Below are 21,945 nucleotides of genomic sequence, written 5' to 3'. Positions count from 1 at the left end.
AAAGCTGTTGTCATCAAAACAGGATGGTACTGGCATAAACACAGACACCAGGTCAGTGGAACAGAACAGAAAGCTCAGAAACTTACCCACACGTAGATGATCCTAACTTACGACACAGCAGCAGAAGATATGCCATGAGGGAAGGACTGTGTCTTCAGTGAGCGGTAACAGGCAAACTGGACACTAAATGCAGAAGAATATAACCGGGTCACTTTCTTACACCACACACAAAATTTTTAATGGATGAATGATTTGAACATAAGACCTGAATCCATAAACCTCCAAGAAGACACAGGTACTAAGTCTCTCGACATTGGTTTTGGCAAAGAGTCTTCAGATCGGACACCAAATGCAAAGGCAACAAAAGCAAAAATAAACAAGTGGAACAATATCAAACTGAAATCTTCCACACGGCAAAAGACACCAGCAAAAACTTAAAAGGCCACTGACCCAATAAGAAAAAAATATCTGCAAATCATATGTGTGAGAAAAGGCTAATATCCAAAATACACACAACACTCCTACATATCAAAACAAAAAAAAAACTATATAAAAAAATGGGAGGAATATGTGAATAGAAACTTTCCAAAGATGGCACACAGGTGCCAACAGACAGAAAAAGTTGTTCCACATCACTAAATATCGTCAGGGAAACATCAGTCAAACCCACAATCGGCTATCCGCTCACAAGTGTTGGAACAGCAATTGTCCCAGAGACAGACACCAGGTGGGGTCAAGGGTGTGCAGATGAGGAGACACTGTGCACTGTTGGTGGAAATGGAAATTGGTGCAGCCACTGTGACAAACGGTATGGAGGTTCCTGAAAAAATAAATAAACTACCCCATGACCCAGTAATGGCTCTACTGAGTATTGATTTGAAGAACACAAAAATGCTGCCTCAAAAAGACAGATGCACTCCCACGTTCACTGCAGCATTATTCACAAGAACTAGACATGGAAACACAGACCTTGGGGGCCTTATGCTAAGTAACTCAGACACAGAAAGACCAATACCAGATGCTCTCATGTACATTCCACGTGGAATAAAAAAATACTAAACGCATAGATCCTGAGAGCAGATTGGTAGGTGCCAGATACGGGGATGGCGTGGTAGAAACGGGTAAAGGTGGTCAAAGTCTCAATGTTTGAGTGAGAAAATCCGACAGTCATGAAATGTTCTGTCCAGCATGGAGACTAAAACTAACCCTGCAGCATGGGGTATAGGTTTCCCTGCTCTTTGAAAGTACAGGGCTTCTGAGAAACCTTGCACAGCAGAAATGGTGTCAAGAAGGAATGGCCATTAATTTACACGAACAATTAGACAGTGTGCTCAGACTCCAATATTCCTTCTCTTTGGATTTTCTTAGGCCTCAGGACACAAGTTTCTAACAGAGGCCCAACATAAATGAAGATAAAGCACAGCAGAAGCCCACAGACACCATTCAAAGTGCTGGTGGCTGGATGCGGAGAGTGGTTCCCAGAGAAAGGAGCTGGTTGCGGTGCACGGCGACTCTTTCATGCTTCTCCCCAAAACAGATGCTGAACGCGATTCTCACTGTTCACCTTTTTTCATAAGAGGGAAATCCTCTTCAGGTATGTTCCTCTTACTGAAGCTGGGTAATAACGTAGTTCTTTCAAGAAAGCCCAGTGTCTTACTGTGAACGTTTAAAAAGTGGGGGATACTTGTACCTGAGCATTGCTGAGGGAGGAGATGTGAAAGGTCCTCCCAGACACAAATCTCAGCAGATCCACTGGGAAAGGCACCTTCCTCAGCATTCAGAACACAGACTACCTCCTACCCCACGAGAAACCCTCTCCTTCCCCTTGATCAGGACAACCCACAACAGCTGGGAGTTACCCCAATTCCTCCCTTCTCCTGCTCCTAATAGCTAACCCATCAGCAAATCCTGTGAGCTCCATCTTCAAAATGAACCCATAAGAGGTCTAACCACTCCATCCAAGGCCACCTGTCTGGTCCACAGTGCCTGAGTTCCTGGAAAAGCTTCGTCATTGACCTGCCTTGCCATCTTCAACCCACTGTCATCTGTTCTCAACACTGTAGCCAGGATGGCCCAGTGATACAGGGTCTCATGGGGTTATGGCCCTGGAATGGCTTTCTGTCACCCTCTGTCACCTCTCTGAGGTAATTTCCTAAGCTGTCTCCTGTGGCCACAGGGCCTTCTTGCTGCTCCTGGACATACCTGGAATTCTCCTGCCCCAGAGACTTTGCACATGCGTTCCCTTCTATTCAGAATGCTCTTGATGTGTTCTCACTCACCTTCTGAGAAGTCTGAATTGGAGTGACAGAGACAGAATATGAGGTTGTGTGTGTTGGGTGAGGCTGGTGGCTCAGAAGAAGATTCTCTGCCAGCTCTCCGCCTGTGCCTCACTTGTCCTCAGCCAGGAACTTGCACACAGCCCTCACCTGTCACAACTCTCACCCAGGAGACCCACAGCCACCACTGGAGCCCACCCTGAACACACCCTTCTGCAGAATACATTCAGCTCTCCTCTGGGACCCCTGTCAGCTTTACCCAGTCCTGGAACTCCCCCGTCTCCTGCAAAGCTCCCATATTCCCCCTCTGCTTCCAAAATCACACTGGTGCAAGTATTTCATGAGAAAGCTATAATGCTAACTAATGAAAGGTTCACACATACTTTCCCTTTCTGTTGCCTTTCTCTCCACCTTCTTTCCTACCTGTGCAAACTGTAAGATATCAGTGGAACACGAACATGCTCTGAGATCTGAATCTTTCATTGGAGCTTTCTGAGGACTCCTTATGTGATAAAACTCTATTGTATCCTACAACAGGTTGTTTTACATCTATCCTCTATAGAATAGTACAGCCCAAATCACTACAATTTTACCTCACTCTTCATGAAGCAGAACACTTTTTCCTTTCTTCTTTTACTTAAATTCCAGTTAGTTCACATGCCATGGAATATTTGCTCCAGGGGTAGGATTTAGTGATTCCTCACCTGCATACAGTACCCGGTGCTCAACACAAGTGCCCTCTTTAATACCCCTCACCCATTTGACACTTCCCCCCACACCCTTGTCCTGCAGCAACACTCAGTTTGTTCTCCAAGGTTGAGTCTATTTCCTTGTTTGCCTCTCTCATCACCCCTCCACTCTGTTCACCTTTTTTTTCTGAATTTCCAGAAGCATTAGAGTATAGGATATTTGTCCTTCCTCACTGATTTTGCTTAGCTTAATACACTCTAGATCCATCCACATCCTTACAAATGGTAAGATTTCATTCTTTTTGAAGCTGGGTCATATTCCATTATATATATGTATCCCACATCTGCTTTATCCATTCATCAGTGCATGGACTTTGGGATTCTCTCCATAGTTTGGCTACTGTGGACATTACTGCCATAAACATCATTGTGCATGGACCCCCTTCAAATCTGCATTTCTGTATCCTTTGGGTAATTACATAGGAGAGCAATTGCTGGATCATGTGGTTTTTCAATGTTTAACTTTTTGAGGAACTCCCACACTGTTTTCCAGACTGGCTGCACCACTTTGCATTCCCACAAACAGGATGGGAGGGTTCCCCTTTAAGCAGAACATTATCTGCCGGCAATTTCATAAGAGGAAACAAAACCTCTGGGAGATGCACCCAGGGTCAGGCAAGCAGTTGCAGACTTCACCCCAAGGCTCCTGACGCCAAGCCCCTTGAAGCCACCAGCATGCCACTATCCAAAAGAATTCCCAGACTCTCCTTCTGACTCCACCACCAAAGGAACTACAGAGAGAATATGGCACCTCAAAATATCGAGATAATACTTTTAGTAAAACTAGAAAGTCAAGCTCAACTTTTAAACAGGAACAGGCCGCTTTGGATAATTTTGAATTTCCCCTCCACCCTAATTTTAACTCTTCTGATGAATAAACTAAGCAATGATGAAACATCACCTTTGTCAAATGACATCATCCAAGTCTGTATCAGATGAAAAAAGCCACCTAACTCTAGATGCTGGTCACTCAACCATATCTTAGGCCCAATTGAATAAACACTGTTAGATGAAGGAACAAATTAGATGTTACAAACAGGCACAGAGTGAATCTCACCTTCCTTTTCTAATAAAAGAGGGTTTCTAGGAAACAGATGGTCAAAATACATTTGTAAGCAATAAATGGACAGAGAAATTGTGATCCCCTGCAAAGTTCTACCTGCAGGGAAACTAAGTAATTCTTGCACCAAACCCAGAATGCTGGCAGCTACTTCAATTTTACTTTGTGGCCCAACTTGAGAAAAGGGAAAAGCCCAGGAGATTTTGGGATAATGACAGATTTACCTCCATCCCTGACATAGATAGGACATTTTGCCAAACATACCTGTGCTTTCTCTGAACACTGGCGTCCTGTGACAAGCTGCCTCGCTGACTGCGATACTGACGTTCAAAACCTCGGGTGTCTTGTAGCCAGAGTAGAGAAGTGCCATCAGCTGGGGAGAAGAAGGCACCTCTGACCTAAAGCCTGCACACCTGCTTTGGTTTCTGGGCGAAGGGGCAACACGTACTTGTTGTTTAACAGTAATTATCTTCATTCTCAATAGACCAATGACCTTGCCTTTTCTGGATAGCAGACTTACTATTCTAAAGAAACCCTCAATTCGTCTATTCCCAATGTAACTAGAGTGGAGCGTTTATTTGTCACTTAAATAGAAAACACTGTTATTGTCGACACTGCGTGAATGAACTGTTAAAAACATTTTAGAGAAAAAGGAAGAGACCTTTATTCAAACCCAAGTCAGGACAGCTGCCTGGGAGACACAATCTTCACCAAGAAGGGAGTGCTCCGGGGAAAGAACATTTGGGGCAGGCTTATATATTTTTTTCTGTTTTGTTTCAGGTACAGAGTTACACACCACAATGAGGATCTTCTTAGATTCCAGAAAGTGACAGATTCTTTCTTATGTTTTCAGTATGTACATGTCAGTATGACTTTAATCTTATGGGAGCCAGAGAGGTTCTTTATTTTTTCTTATATTTATGTTGGCATTTTTGGTTATTGTTTTCTTCTCGAAGCAGATGTACAACATGTGCTTGGGGCAGAAATAGGGCCCATGCTTTCAGGTGTTGCCCAGTCATTTTGAGCCGGGTAAAATGTTAAAGGATAGCTTCCCTGGGAGCCGAGGATCAGGGCCCACAGATGATATAAGATAAAAATTCCTTTTATCATTATAATTACTCCTAAATGGAGGAATTTGAGACAAAAGCACCTTTCACAACAGTACCAAGAAATCAAAATGATGCCCACGGAAGGCTTACTGCTCCATGGTCAGCACAGGTAACAGAAGTGTTAACAGTCTCTGGACTCCTGCCCTTCTCCTGCCCAAATCTCTGAAGCACACAGACCACTTAAAATCAGAATTGTAGAACTGCTAGACACCTTAGAGATGTCTGGCACCATTCCCTTGGACTGCAGAATAAAACACAGTAGCTCATTGTCACAATCTAATTTCAACATGAAGTGCCCACTGGATGCACTGAGTTCTTTCTCTGCAAATGTTGACTAATATAAGTCACAGTCATACCATATAAACACTACGATGGCTGGGAAGTCATCGTAGGTAAGGGAATATTTTAGCCATGTTTATAAGCATTGGCTCACTTTGTAGAAGAGGCTGAGCTGAGTGTTTTTAAATACTATTTCAGACCTGTTTTACAGCACCCTCTGAACATACCAGAGCCTGAATGGACTGAAAAAGATAGTTGGTTTCAGTAACTTTAATACCAGAAAAATATTATACTGTCTGTATTCCTTAGGATCTTTGAGTATCTTACCCAGAGGTCCTCCACTGAGATAATGATCTTAATGATCACCATGGGTAGATGTGAAAAGGCCCGCTGAATTCATTCCAGTTGTCCACATGACAAGAAAATCCTGATACTTGATAGGTTTCCAGATCGAGAAGACCAGAGATAAGAGGGAAATAGTACCCTGTATGGAACAACAAGGGACTTGTAGTCAATTTGGGGATGCCACTTAGGTTTCTGACACTAAAATCCTCTGTGACTCATATCATCTGAGTCCCTTTCTAACCGTCTGAAAATGTGCCTAAAAATATCTACACCCTAGATTCAAGTTTAAGAGGCAAAATGCTATTAAGAGGCAGTATGATGTCTCTCAAGAACAGGTGCTCAGGAAGCCATAATTGCTATTAGGTCTATTTCTTTTCCAGAAGAAAGAACACATGTTGAATCCATATTCCTAATAGATGACTCACCAGATGATTTTCAAACCTGAAGGAAGGCCAAGAAGTCGCTCTTGTGTCATATTTCACTCAGAAATCAGATTGTTGGACTGGTGAGGATGATACGATAGCAACGTTATCACTAAGAGTGGGGAGCTTCTAATTTCCATACGGCCATGTTGACCCCCTTAGCTCAGAGCCACCAGAAAGGGTAGCTGGGGAGTGGGCACCGTCATCACTATGAGTGGGGAGCTTCCCATTTCCATATGGCCATGATGACCCCCTTAGCTCAGGGCCACCAGAAAGGACAGCTGAGGGGGACCACATGCCAAGCCTGCCAGGTGTGGCTGGGGCAGGCAGAACTCTGACTTAAGGCTCAACTCCTGTCTAGGTTATTATAATGCTCTTCACAAAGAAAGTGCCATTGTGTGTGAGCCCTCATGTAGAAAAGGTTCAGAATTTCCATTGAGATTCCCTCTCTGACCTTTAGGATATGTAGCAAAGTTCCATTTAATTTTTAAACATTGAAGGACTTCCTGGTTTTCTTTTCGCTATGACTGTGGCTCAATTCCCCTGTGGTCTAGGAATAGAACCTAGTTAATTTCAGGGTTTAACATTTGTAGCCTTGATTCATGGCCCCACCTATCATCTATTTGGCTAAAGAGTCTATGACCACTTGAAAATAATGTATTCTGCACTTATTATGGAATGTTCCCTATATGTCAATTAGGTCACATTTGTTACCAATGTTTTGTCTGCTTTTTCTGTCAGATATTGAGAAAGGTATATTAAAATCTTCAAACAATGCTGCTCTATTCAACGTGGCATCGAAGAATCTACCAGTGTTAGAAGGCAAGAGAAACAAAAAGTATAAGAATTGAGGGGATAATTGTGACTATTCACAGATAATACGATTGTGTACATAGAAAATCCCAAACAGTCTATAAATACCCTATTAGAATTAAAAATGTAATTTATAAATTTGAGATGGATTGTAGCTTCCCATTGGACAGTTTCTGAAAGAAAACGTAGAACCTGTCAATCTTGGGGTAAGACATAGTGTGCAATAACCATTGAGAAGAATTCAGTGGGACTTCATAAAAATGTGACATTTCTCCTCATCTTATGACCATAAGAAAATGAAAAAGTGAACCGCAGGCTGGGAAGTAAAGATTTGCAATACACACACTGACAAAGACTTGTCAATAATGAATTCCTGCTCATCAACCATAAAAAGTCTATGTACAAATGAATACTTCACAAAAGATTGACTAATGGCCAATAAGAACAAGAAAGGGTGCTCTACAGTATTATTTTCAGGAACAGCAAGGCCTTTCCTAAAATGAAAACATACACACAAACCAGTATTCCCTAGATGGATGATGTCCTTATTTCTGAGGACAGCTTGAAGAACAAGAACACACTAGCATCAAAGTAAAGTGATGGAATTCCTGACACTCAGAGGATGGATAATTGACCTCAAACTACAGTACAATTTCTAGGCATCATTCGGTCCTCTGAAGGCAGACAGCTACCACACCCCTTCCTACACCACACAGGTTGCTTCCCAACCCCTACCATAAACGAAGAAGATGAGAAACAGATAGGACTAGTAGGAAATAGTAAAAATCACATGTGGGGATTATCCTGAAACACACTGATCACATAACTAGTGTAAGGAAGTGTAAGGAACTGAGAAGGACAGAGACTCAAGAGGTACTTCTTTGGGAAATGTTGTCTGAAATCGTCACACGTTGGTACCAGCTAATGAGGGCTCTGAGCATATCCTAGGGTTTGCTCACAAGGGTCTGCAACACCATCGCTGAGGACTGAAACTCTTCAAGACCTCAAAGCTTGCCTGATTGACTATTGGACTAAGAGATTCCCATGTTCTGAAAACAGATAACAACTCACTGAAAGGTTCACCTGGGCTCTCACGGAGGCCCTACAAGTAGCTGAACCATTCATTGAAAATCAATTACACACACACACACACACACACACACACACACACACACACACACACCACACGCCTTTCATTTCACCAATTACTTAAACATTCAAGGTTCTTCCTACCTTTTCTTTTTCACATTGATATTTATACTCACATGAAATGTCATCATTTCTAATGAACACTGATGTCAAAATAGAGATCCATTGACACAATATTCACAAAATGGAACTTCCCTGCTGTCATTTTCAATATAGCGTTTTTTAAAGTTCATACATATTTTAGGTTTTTGGTAACTTATACAGGAGAAGATCAGCATTGAAAAACTCTGAATACTGACAATGAGTTTTAAGCCTAGAGAACAAAAATAGTCCAATTTCATAGATAATAAGGAACCAAAGGGAAAGCATAGAAGCTGTAGTTGAATAATTTTACACATATGCATCCTCTATTATTCTACTACTGAGGGGTATGTTTTATTACCACTATACATGCATCAATTGTCTTCCACGTGCACTTGCACAGGTATAATGAATTACTACAGTAGAATGAAATGTCTGGGAACTACTTGGTGGCATGTATAATGAACAATGAAATTTCAATCTTATATTTGGTGAACTTCCACTGTGTGTCCCTTTAGACGATGGACCCTAAACAGAAGGGGGAATATACCACGAGAGACTATGGACTCTGGGAAACAAACTGAGGGCTTCAGAGGGGAGAGGGGTGGGGGATTGGGATGGGACAGTGATGGGTATTAAGGAAGGTACATATTGCATGGAGCACTGGGTGTTATATGCAAATAATGAATCACGGAACACTACATCAAAAACTAAGGAAATACTGTATAGTGACTAACATATCATAATAAAAATTATTATTAGAAAAAAAATTAAAGGTAAAAAAAAAAACAATACAGCTTTTCTGTTTCAAGAACAATCACAATTGAGAAAAAACTAACTTCCAATCCCTAAAGCAAAACACAGACCAAGTTCCATTTCACTCCCCTTTATTCACATTCTCTGTGGCTTCTAAGCTATTTCCCTACCTCCTTTCCTGCTGAGCAGGGAGCCCGGGCTCGATCCCAGAACCCTGAGATCATAACCTGAGCCAAAGGCACATGCTTAACTGGCTGAGCAAGCCAGGAGCCCCAGCCATGTTTTTCTTAAGCAAAAGGACACTTTCTCACAATGCCTTCACATGACTTCACATGGTACCAGAGATCTGCATTTGCCTCTAGGAGGTTGCAGATGAAGGCAATTGCAAACTCTCACAGTGGTTTATCAAATACAATGACCTGCCTGGTGATAGTGAAACTCTTATGAGCCCACGAGAGGGTGCTGTGACACTCAGCTGTGGCTGGGTGGCACAGAGAACCAAATCCATTTCCCTGCCTGATGTCTGTGAGGAACAGATGCCCCCACTGTGAATGAGACCCTGTCACTGAGCTGTCCAGAGATGGCCATCCTCACGGAGGATGAGGATAAAGGACAATGCCTGAGGAGACCTCATCTGTCTCTTTTATCTTTTCATATTTTTGACAGTGGACAAATCACTGCCTAGGAGTCCCCAACTACCTTAGTCTCAACTGTGAATGACCAAGAGATTTTACAAAACACTCAAGATTTTCACCTCACAATTGGCCACAACCACTTATCATAGGGAATCAACATTAAGCAAAGATAATGTTCCTTGGAAGAGAGGTCCTGCCCACTGTTGTTTCTCACTTATATGCTCATCTTCCTTACCTCATGGTAACATAACCAGCTTGATTCCTGCTTCCGTCTTCAGGAAGGCTGAGGTGACTTGAAGGGCATTACCCTGACATCATTCTTTCTTAGCAATAAGATGTGGACATTTCCCTAGTCCTACACACCCAAAGTTGATTCGGAATCAGGATTGAGGAGGCTGATGAGAGTTGAAGGTGTTTTCCTGTACAGGGTGGTTTATTACCAATAAGGATGGGTCAGAATCCTCGAAATTCCAGAACCTTTTCATTAATGCTTCCTACTCGTGAAAGATGATGTACATTGGTCTTTCCCTGTATAGTGTGGTGACTCAGAGAAAAGTGCTTAGCCCTTTCGTCAGACTTCCACGACCACTTGGGGCTGGCTTCCATATTCACAAATGATGATATTAGGGCTAAGAGGGTTCCTGTACACTGTTATTTCTTACAGATAAGTTTATGGCATTTTTGTTACATTGCCAGAACCACTTAGCACCGGGTTTGCCGGCCTCCTGGGGACTAACACTAACCCTATGTGGGCCCCCGAGGGGCCCCTCCCAAGGGGCCTGGCACCACAGCGCCGGGGATTGGGGATCCCTGAGCCCAGCATCGGAGTCACGCTGCCGCCCCGCAGCAATGCGGGCTGCTAGGGGCGCCGCCAGTCTTTCAGGGCGAGAGAACGGGCAGGGCCCTCCAAGCCCCCGGCGACCTTCGAAGGCCCCCCCGCGCCAAAACGCTTGGGCCCACACTCCCTCTCGCCAGTGCCCTCACCTTGGGTTGCCCCTCCACCTGCCTCAGAGCTGGCGGAATGGGCCTGCTGGACTCCTGCGGGCTAACACTTACCCTAGGTCGGCCCCCGCGTGGCCCCTCCCAAAGAGCCTGGCACCGCAATGCCGGAGGTTTGGGACCCCCGAGCCCCAGTGCTGGACTCACTCTGCCACCGGGCAATCACCCAGGGTGCTAGGGGCGTTGCCAGTCATTCAGGAAGGGAGAACGGGCAGGGCCCTCCGATCCCCCTGGGACCTTCAAAGGCCACCCCGCCCAAAAACTCTGGCTCGCATGCGCCTGCTCCCCAGCGCCTTAATCTCGGCCAACCCCTCCGCTCGCTGCAGAGCTGGCGGATTGGGCCTGCCGGCATCCTGGGGGCTAACCCTAACACTAGGTGGGCCCCTGAGGGGCCTCTCACAAGGGGCCTGGCGCAGCAATGCCAGGAATTGGGGACACCGAGCCCCAGCACCTCACCCTGCTGACATGCGCCACCCGGTCTGCTAAGGGCGCCGCTGGTCATTCAGGGCGGGAGTATGGGCAGGTCCCTCTGAGCCCCAGGCGACCTTCAAAGGCCCCCCACGCCAAAACTCAGGAGCCCACACTCCCGCTCACCATCGCCCTCACCTCGGCACGACCATCCGCTCGTGGTACAGCAGTTGGATCGGGCCTGCTGGCCTACTGGGGTCTAACTCTAACCCTAACCCCTAACCCCTAACCCTAAGCCCTAAACCCTAACCCCTAACCCTAACCCTAACCCTAAACCCTAACCCTTACCCTAAACCTAACCCTAACCCTAAACCCTAAACCTTAAACCCTAAACCCTAACGCTAACACTAATCCCTAAACCTTAATCCCTAACCCTAAACCCAAAAGCCTAAATTCTAAACCCTAACCCTAACCGCTAACCCCAAACCCCAAACCCTAACCCTAAACCCTAAACCTACCCCAACTCCTACCCTACCCCCAACCCTACCCCCAACCCTACACCTTCAGCTAACCCTACCCCTAACCCGTACTCTAACCCATATGCTAACCCGTACCCTATCCCTAACCCGAACTCTAACCCATACCCTAACCCGTACCTAACCCTAACATGTACCCTAACCTGTACTCTAACCCTAAACCGTACCCTATCCCTAACCTGTTCCCTAACTCGTATCCTAACTTTAACCCTAAACCGTAACCAAACCCGTACCATAACCCTAACCCATACCTTAACCCTAAACCGTACCCTAAACCGTACCCTAACCCGTACCCTAACCCATACACTAACCCGTACCCTATCCCTAACCCGGACCGTAACCCATACCCTAACCCGTACCTAACCCTAACATGTACCCTAACCCATACCCTAACCCTAAACCGTACCCTATCCCTAACCTGTTCCCTAACTCGTATCCTAACTCTAACCCTAAACCATAACCAAACCCGTACCATAACCCTAACCCGTACCCTAACCCTAAACCGTACCCTAAACTGTACCCTAACCCGTACGCTAACCCGTACCCTAAACCGTACCCTAACCCGTAACCTAAACCTTACCTAATGTCTACCCTAACCCATACACTAACCCTAACCCATACCCTAACACTAACCCGAACTCCAACCCTAATCCTAACCCTAAACCCAAACCCTAATCCCTAACCCGTACCCTAAACCTTAATCCGTACCCTAAGCCATAACCCCTAACCTGTAACCCCTAAAGCCAACCCCAACCCGTACCCTCACCTTACCCTAACCCTAACCCCTACCCTCACCCGTACACTAACAGTAACCCATACCCTAACCCGTACCCTAATCTGTACCCTAACCCTGGGGATTGGGTACACCTGAACCCCACCACAGGACTCAGCCTGCCACCCCACAGGAAACCATGCCCCTTGGGGCGCCACAGAGCATCCCGTGCAGGAGAACTGGTAGGGCCCACCTGAGCCCCCAGCGATCCTCGGCGGCCCCCTACACCCCAACCCTGATGCCCACGCTCATCCCGCCCCACGCCTTCCCTTCAGCCTGCCACCGAGCTTGTCGCAAAGCCGGAAGATCAGGCCTGTCGGGTTCCTGGGGCGTAGCCCTGAACCTAGGTTGGCTGGGGAGGGCCCTCCCCCGGGGCCCAGGCCGTAGCCCCGGGGACTGGGTACACCTGAGCCCCACTGCAGGACAAAGCCTGCCACCCCGCAGGAAACTGTGCCTCTTGGGGCTCTATTGAGCATACAGGGCTCGAGAACTTGGGGAGGCCCCCGGAGCCTGTCCTCAGCTTTGGCAGCCCCCATGCCCCAACCCTGAGGCCCATGCTCACTCTCCCCCATGACCTCATCTCAGCCCTCCACGGAGCTCACCGCACAGCCTGCGGATTAGCGCTGCCGGTCTCCTGGACCCTAACCCTTACCCTAGGTTGGCCACAGAGGGGCCCTTCCCCAGGGTCCTGGCACCGCACTCTGGGGGATTGGGGATACCCCAGCCCCACCATAGGACTCAGCCTGCAGCCCACAGGAAACTGTACCATTTTGGGGCACAACAGAGCATTCAGGGCAAGAGAATTGGGGCACCCCCTGAGAGCCCCTGCTGGTGAACTCCGACATTTGTGGGCCCTTCTGGATGAAACCCCAAGGCTCATATTCACCCGCCCTTGTGCCCTCATCTCAGTCGGCCTGGGAGTTCTCTGAGCACTGGGCAGTTCAGAACTGCTGTCTTTTGAGGCCTAACCTAACCCTGGGGCTTCTGCTGAGGGTCCCCTCCCCATTTGCCTGCCTCCAAGGCACCAGGCATTGGGCTCACCTCTGCACGACTAGAGGACTCAGCCTGCCCCACAGCAGGAAACTGTCCATTTGGGGCTGTAGCAAGGATTCATTGGAAAATCGGAGGGCCCCCCTCAGCCCATTCCAGGGAACCCCCACTTTCAGAGATCTCCCCAGATCCAATTAGTAGCTTCACACTGACCTTTAAACTTGCTCTCCACGGAGATCTTTTGAAATTCTCCACACTTCCAACCGATGGCATCATCCAGCTTCAGTGCCTTACCCAGCTTTAGGTCTTGAGATGGATTAAAATGGGAAGTTATTTCACTGATGATGACGTAGTGGTGACCAAAAGATACATGCATAAATGCTTCATATCACTTGGCTTCAGGGAAATGCAAATCTAAACCCCTATAGATGCCATATCACACGAGGCCGAATATATAAAAATAAGAAGACATGAAACTATACATGTGGAGAAGATGTGGAGAAACGGGAACCCTCTTACACCCCTGTACGAATGCAGTCCATTACAGCCACTCTTGAAAATGGTACGGCGTTTCCTCAAGAAGTTATAAATAAAGCTACCCTATGTCCCAGCAATTGCACTACTGGGTATTTACCCCAAAGAGACAGAGGTAGTGAAGACGGGACACATGCACCCGTGTTCATAGCAGCAATATCCATAATAGACAAACTGTGGAAAGAATGCAGATGACCATCGACAGATGAATGGATAAAGAAGATGTGGATCATATATATACTGGAATATTACTCAGCCATCAGAAAGCATGAACACTTACCATCACACCGACCTGGGTGGAGCTGGAGGGTATTATGCTGAGTGGAATAAGCCAATGAAAGAAAGACAATGATCATATGCTTTCACTCCTATGTGGAATATCAGAAACAAGGAAGAAGACCATAGGGGAAGGGAGGGAAAATAGAATGGGAAGTCATCAGAGAGGGAGAAAACCCATGATAGACTCTTAACTATCGCAAATAAAATGATGATTGCTGGAGGAGAAGTTGGGGGGGGGGGTAACTGGGTGAGTGGCATTAAGGAGGCCACACGATACAATGAGCACTGGGTGTTACACACGACTGAAAATTTATTGAAGACTACATCTGAAACTAATGATGTACTGTAAGTTGGCTAATTGAATTTAAATTAAAGAACAAAAGACCTCGAATAAACAATCCTAAACATTTGTATGGAACCACTAAAGATTCCGAACAGCCAGTGCAATGTGGAAAAGAAAAACAAAGCTGGAGGACTCACAATTGCAGTTTTCAGGTTATACTACAAAGCTGCAGTCATCCTAACAAGACAGTACGGCACAAAAATAGACACAGCGACCAAAGGAACAGGATACAAGTTCAGACAGAAACCCACAATTATGTGGTCCATGAATCTTCCACAAAGCAAGCAACGATATCAAAAGGGAAAAGGTCATTATCTACAACAAACGGTGTTGGGAAAACTAGACAGCTACGCACAAAAGAATGAAATTAGACTGCTTTCTTACACAATACAGACAAACACAAAACAGTTTCAAGAACTCAATATGAGACCTGAATCCGTAAAAATCCTACAGGAGGGAAGACAGTAACTTCTTGACATGGACCATACCAACGTTTTTCTAGACTGTGTCCTGAGGCAAAGGAAATGAAAACAAAAATAAACTATTGGGAATACAGCAAAATAAAAAGTTTCCACATGGCAGAAGAACAATGAAAACGTAAAAATAATAAGACAACCTACTCAAAGGGAAAAGATATTTGCAATGATCATATGCAATAAAGGGATGGTGTCCAAAACGTATAGAACTGATACTACCTGAACCCAAAAAAACATATAATCCAGTTAAAAAATAGGCAGAAGACATGGACAGACATTTCCCCAAGGAAGAGATACAAATGGCCAACAGTCCCATGAAAAGATATTCACCATAACGCATCATCAGGAAAATTTAAATCCAAAGGACAATGAGGTATTACCTCAAACCTGTCAGAATGGCTAACATCAAAAGCACAACAAAGAGCAGGTGTTGGGAGGATGTGGATAAAGGGGAATCCTCGCAAACTGTGGGTGGGAATGCAAACTGTGGTGGCCACCGTGGAAAACAGTATGAAGGTTCCTCAAAAAATTAAATATAGAACTACTCTACGATCCAACAATCACTCTACTGGTATTTCCCCAAAGGCTAGGAAAACAGTAACTTATAAGGATATGTGCACCCCTATGTTTCTTGCACCATTATTTAGAATATCACAATATGGAAGCAACCCAAGTGTCTGTAGAAAAATTGACAAATGAGATGATAGATGTGTGTACTCACACACACACACACACACACACACACACACACACACACACACACACAATGGAGTATTACTCGGCTTGAAAAAGAATGAAACCTTGCCATTTGCAGCCACATAGATGGAGCTAGAGAGTATTATGCTAACTGAAATCAGTCAGTCAGAGAAAGACAAATCCCATACGATGTCACTCTTATGGGGAATTGAAGAAACAAACAAAAATAAATAGAGAGAAAAAGGACACACACCAAAATACAAACTCTTAACAAGAGAGAACAAACGGATGGTTACCAGAGAGGAGGTGAATAGAGGGATGAGTGAAATAGATGAAGCAGATTAAGAGGACACTTTTCTAGATGACCACTGAGTAATATATAGAATTACTGAATCACTCTCTTGTACACCTGAAAAGAATGTAACACTGTATGTTAGCTCTACTGGAATTAAAATAAATTTTTAAAAAAGAATTTTCTTTCAGGAACCTCTTTGAAAAAGCTTTTCGTGTGCAATGTGCATAAGCCCTACTTGGGAGGATTCACTCTACAATAATTATTCATTCTATGCCTCGAATTCAGATTTCACTGAGTTCTTACCATGGATCCCAGGCCACGGGAGCCATGGTCCTTTTCTGTCCAGGCTCAGCACCTATGCATTCAAGATTGGAAGTAGAGACACATGTCACTTCACAGTCCAGAAAGCTATTATTGTTTCTGTTTCAGTGTGAGAGAGTCACAGACTTTGGGACAGGTTTCAGAGCAGGTATACTATGGATCCTGGATCTCTACTTCAATGTTCATTGCCTGGATCCATTTGGCTAATAGGTTCCCTGTGGATGGTCTTGCTCCCAAGCACATATATAGAAGATGCAAAGGTGGGTGGGCTTGGTGTGGGACAGGAAGAAGACCAAAAGTAGACAAGGGTTCGACCCCTCCCCTGATACAGGAACTGCTACAGGAGAGGGTACGGGAGGTAGAATCCATGCGAAACTCCAAGGTCACCAGCTGAACACAGGAGGCATAGGTCAAGGGATCTGGAGATGCAGGGGTTGAAGGCTGCTCTGAGCTACCTCTGGGAGGAAGGGAGGGAAGGAATGAGAAGGAGACACTGCCTGCCCCTGGCCCATGCCAGCTGCCCACCACTCCGACACGCATCCGTCTACACAGCTGACACAGCCTGGGCTCAGGATGGGCTGGCTCAGATCCTTCAATCCTCAGTGGGATAGCTGGTCCCAGGGCTCAGAGACATGCTGAGGGAGATGAGAGGGAAAGCTGCCCCACCAAGGTCATCCCCTCCTTGAGCAGACAGCTCTTCAGAACTGCTAAAAAAAAAACCCCACTAACGGGGTTGAAAGACATGCCATGGATGAACTAAGGCATAGAGATATGTAAAATAACATTCATTTTTAAGTTCAGAGCTGTCAGCTCAGGAAGTGGGGAGAGCTTCCCTGAAGAAGACTGAGGGGAGGGCAGGCCATGCTGAAAAGGGAGTCATGGTTCTCCTGATTGGGGACCTGTAGCCCCCTTCCAGGGCAGGGCATCATCCTCAATCACATGAGATCCATGAAAGTGTTCCATCAGGACCAGATGTTTGTCTCGAGAAGGCTACCCTGGCATCGGACTGCACAGGGCACCAGGGACGAGGGCCAGATGGAGGATGGACAGTACCCCGGAGGCCATGGGGCAAGAGCAGAGGCACATGACCTTGAAGATGATGATGAAAAGCAGGAGGTGGCAGCATGGAGCCGGCCCAAAAGTGCATTGGGAGCAGTGCCCACAGCTACACTGACTGGGTGCCTTCTGTGCCCGGTGTGGCTGACTTCAGTGGGCTCCAGACTAGTCCTGACCACAAGTCTAGGAAGTGTGTACCACCTCCGGCCTCCTCTCCCCTTGCAGCTGCTAGGAATCACGTTCACAGACCCTGGTCAGCTTTCGTGGAAACCAAGCAGTGGCTCCCCCGCACGCTGCACCTCTGGTGGCGGTCCAGTGCGACCCTCGTTCCTGGCCAGACAGTGATGTCTACCTGTCTCCACACAAATCCACAGACAGGAGGGTGTCCCTGAATTGCACAGCACCTGATGAGACAGATCCACAGAACCCAACACCCAGTGGGTCACCTGGGACCTCAAGTATGGTCATGGAGCTCACCATACCCTATTTCTGTCACTTCCCACAGAAAGCCTGGTTCTGATCCCCCACAATACCATACATCCTGGTTGCTGACCTGGTTAAGCATCTGCCTTCGGCTAAGGGTGTGATCCTGGCATTATGGGATCGAACCCCACATCAGGCTCCTCCGTTATGAGCCTGCTTCTTCCTATCCCACTCCCCTGCTTCTGTTCCCTCTCTCACTGGATGTCTCTATCTCTGTTGAATGAAATAATAAAATCTCGAAAAAAATTAACAAGACAGAAATAAAAAAAGTCAGAGAGGATGTGAAGAAAGGGGAGCCCTCTTACACTACTCGTGAGAATTCAAGCTGGTACAGCCACTTTTGAAAACAATATGGAGGTTCCTCAAGACATTAAACACAGAGCTATCCTACGACCCACCAATTGTACTGCTGGGTATTTACCCCATCGACACAGAGTAATGAAAAGAAGGGGCACCTGTATCCCAATGTTCATAGCAGCAATGTCCATAATAGCCAAACTGTGGAAGAAGCCAAGATGTCCTTCAGCAAATGAATGGACAAAGAAGATGTGGTTCATCTATACAATGGACTATTACTCAGTCATCAGAAAGGATGAATACCCACCATTTGCACCAACGTGGATGGACCAGGAGGGGATTATGCTAAGTGAAATTAAGTCAAACAGAGAAAGACAATTATCATATGGTTTCACTCCTATGTGGAATGGAAGGAATAGCATGGAGGACATTAGAAGAAGGAAGAGAAAAGTGAAGGGGGGGAATGAGAGGGGAAGATGAACCGTGAGAGACTACTGACACTGGGAAACAAACTGAAGGTTGCAGAAAGGGAGGGGAAGGGGAATGGGTTATGCTGGTGATGGGTATTAAGGAGGGCACGTGTTGGGGCGCCTGGGTGGCACAGAGGTTAAGCATCTGCCTTCGGCTCAGGGCGTGATCCCGGCGTTATGGGATCGAGCCCCACCACAGGCTCCTCCGCTGTGAGCCTGCTTCTTCCTCTCCCACTCCCCCTGCTTGTGTTCCCTCTCTCGATGGCAGTCTCTATATCTGTCGAATAAATAAATAAATTCTTTTTTTAAAAAAAGGAGGGCACGTGTCATAATGAGCACTAGGTGTTATATGCAAACAATGAATCATGGAACACTACATCAAAAACAAATGAAGTACTGTAGGGTGACATCATTTTAAAAAAAGAAAGATATGAAATCCGTACTGGAAAACTGTCACTATTTGCAAATGACATGAAATCCCAAATGATTCCACAAAAAAAAAAAAAAAAAAAAAAAAACAACAACAACAACAAAAAAAACAAAACACAACTGTTAGAATAAACAAATTCAAGAAAGCGGCAGGATATAAAGTCAATATACAGAGACCTGTTGTCTTTATTTATTTTCAAATTTTATTTATTTATTTGACAGGAAGAGAAAAAGCACGAGCAGGGGGAGTATGAGAAAGAGGGAGAAGCAGACTCTTGCTAAGCAGGGAGCCAAACACGGGGCTCGATCCCAGAACTCTGGGATCATGACCTGAGCTGAAGGCAGACGCTTCACCTATGGGGCCACCCAGATGACCCAACTTCTTGCATTTCTGTATACTGATGACACACTTTCGCAAAGAGAAATTAAAAAAGCAATGCCATTTACAATTGCATCAAAAAAATCTAGATATGAAACTAACCAAGAATGAGAAATACATGGTACACTCAACACACGGCAGAAAAGAAATGAAAAGCATGTGTGTCGAGGGGGGCAGGATGTATGGGTCAAAGATTTGGAAGGCGACACAAACAAATGGAAGCTTATGCCATGCTCCTTAAATGGAAGAGTTAATTATGTGAACATGTCCATCGTACCCAAAGCAATTGACAGATGTGATGAAATGCCTATCTGAATTCCAGTGGCATTATTCGAGGAAATAGAAAACAGTCCTCAAACTTGTATGGAATCACAAAAGACCCCAAATACCCAAAGCAACCTTTAGAAAGAAAGGTGCAGTCAACACACTCCTGGATTTCAAGGTAGATTACAAAGCTGTTGTCATCAAAACAGGATGGTACTGGCATAAACACAGACACCAGGTCAGTGGAACAGAACAGAAAGCTCAGAAACTTACCCACACGTAGATGATCCTAACTTACGACACAGCAGCAGAAGATATGCCATGAGGGAAGGACTGTCTCTTCAGTGAGCGGTAACAGGCAAACTGGACACTAAATGCAGAAGAATATAACTGGGTCACTTTCTTACACCACACACAAAATTTTTACTGGATGAATGATATGAACGTAAGAACTGAATCCATAAACCTCCAAGAAGACACAGGTACTAAGTCTCTCGACATTAGTTTTGGCAAAAAGTCTTCAGATCGGACACCAAATGCAAAGGCAACAAAAGCAAAAATAAACAAGTGGAACAACTTCAAACTGAAATCTTCCACATGGAAAAAGTAACCAGCAAAAACTTACAAGGCCACAGACACAATAAGAAAAAAAATATCTGCGAATCATATGTGTGAGAAGAGGCTAATATCCAAAATACACACAACACTCATACAAATCAAAACCAAAAAAAAAACTGTATAAAAAATGTGGGGAATATGTGAATAGATACTTTCCAAAGATGGCACACAGGTGCCAACAGACAGAAAAAGTTGTTCCACATCACTAAATATCGTCAGGGAAACATCAGTCAAACCCACAATTGGCTATTCCCTCACAACTGTTGGAACACCTATTGTCCCAGAGACAGACACCAGGTGGGGTCAAGGGTGTGCAGACGAGGAGACTCTGTGCACTGTTGGTGGGAATGGAAATTGGTGCAGCCACTGTGACAAATGGTATGGAGGTTCCTGAAAAAATAAAAGCAACTACAACATGACCCAGTAATGGCTCTACTGAGTATTGATTCAGAGAACACAAAAATACTGCCTCAAAAAGACAGATGCACTCCCACGGTCACTGCAGATTTATTCAAAAGAAACAGACATGGAAACACAGACCTTGGGGGCCTTATGCCAAGTAACTCAGACACAGAAAGACCACTACCAGATGCTCTCATGTACATTCCACGAGGAATAAACAAATACTGAACGCATAGAAACTGAGAGCAGATTGGTAGGTGCCAGATTCGGGGATGGGGTGGTAGAAACGGTTGAAGGTGGTCAAAGTCTCAATGTTTGAGTGAGAAAATCCGACAGTCATGAAATGTTCTGTCCAGCATGGAGACTAAAACTAACGCTGCAGCATGGGGTATAGTTTTCCCTGCCCTTTGAAAGTACAGGGCTTCTGAGAAACCTTGCACAGCAGAAATGGTGTCAAGAAGGAATGGCCATTAATTTACACGGAATAATTAGACAGTGTCCTCAGACTCCAAAATTCCTTCTCTTTGGCTTTTCTTAGGCCTCAGCACACAAGTTTCTAAGGGAGGCCCAGCATAATTGAAGATAAAGCACAGCAGAGGCTCACAGACACCATTCAAAGTGCTCTTGGCTGGATGCGGAGAGCAGTTCCCAGAGGAAGGAGCTGGTTGGGGTGCACGCTGCCTCTGTTGTGCTTCTTCCCAAAACAGATGCTGAACGCGATTCTCACTGTTCACCTTTTTTCATAAGAGGGAAATCCTCTTCAGGTCTCTTCCTCTTACTGAAGATGCGTAATAATATAGTTCTTTCAAGAAAGCCCAGTGTCTTACAGTGAACGTTCAAAAAGTGGGGGATACTTGTACTTGAGCATTTCTGAGGGAGGAGATGTGAAAGTTTCTCCCAGACACAAATCTCAGCATATCCACCGGGAAAGGCACCTTCCTCAGCATGCGGAACACGGACTACCTCCTACCCCACGAGAAACCCTCTCCTTCACCTCGATCAGGACAACCCACAACAGCTGGGAGTTACCCCAACTCCTCCGTTCTCCTGCTCCTAATAGCTAACCCATCAGCAAATCCTATGTGCTCCATCTTCAAAATGGACCCAGAATAGGTCTAACCACTCCATCCAAGGCCACCTGTCTGGTCCACAGTGCCTGAGTTCCTGGAAAAGCTTCGTCATTGACGTGCCTTACCGTCTTCAACACTCTGTCATCTGTTCTCA

Source organism: Ursus americanus, chromosome 17 (assembly GCF_024610735.1).
Source record: "Ursus americanus isolate L20-20 chromosome 17, mUrsAme1.1.p, whole genome shotgun sequence".
Classification (NCBI taxonomy): Eukaryota; Metazoa; Chordata; class Mammalia; order Carnivora; family Ursidae; genus Ursus; species Ursus americanus.
Note: the sequence above shows the minus strand (reverse complement) of the source record.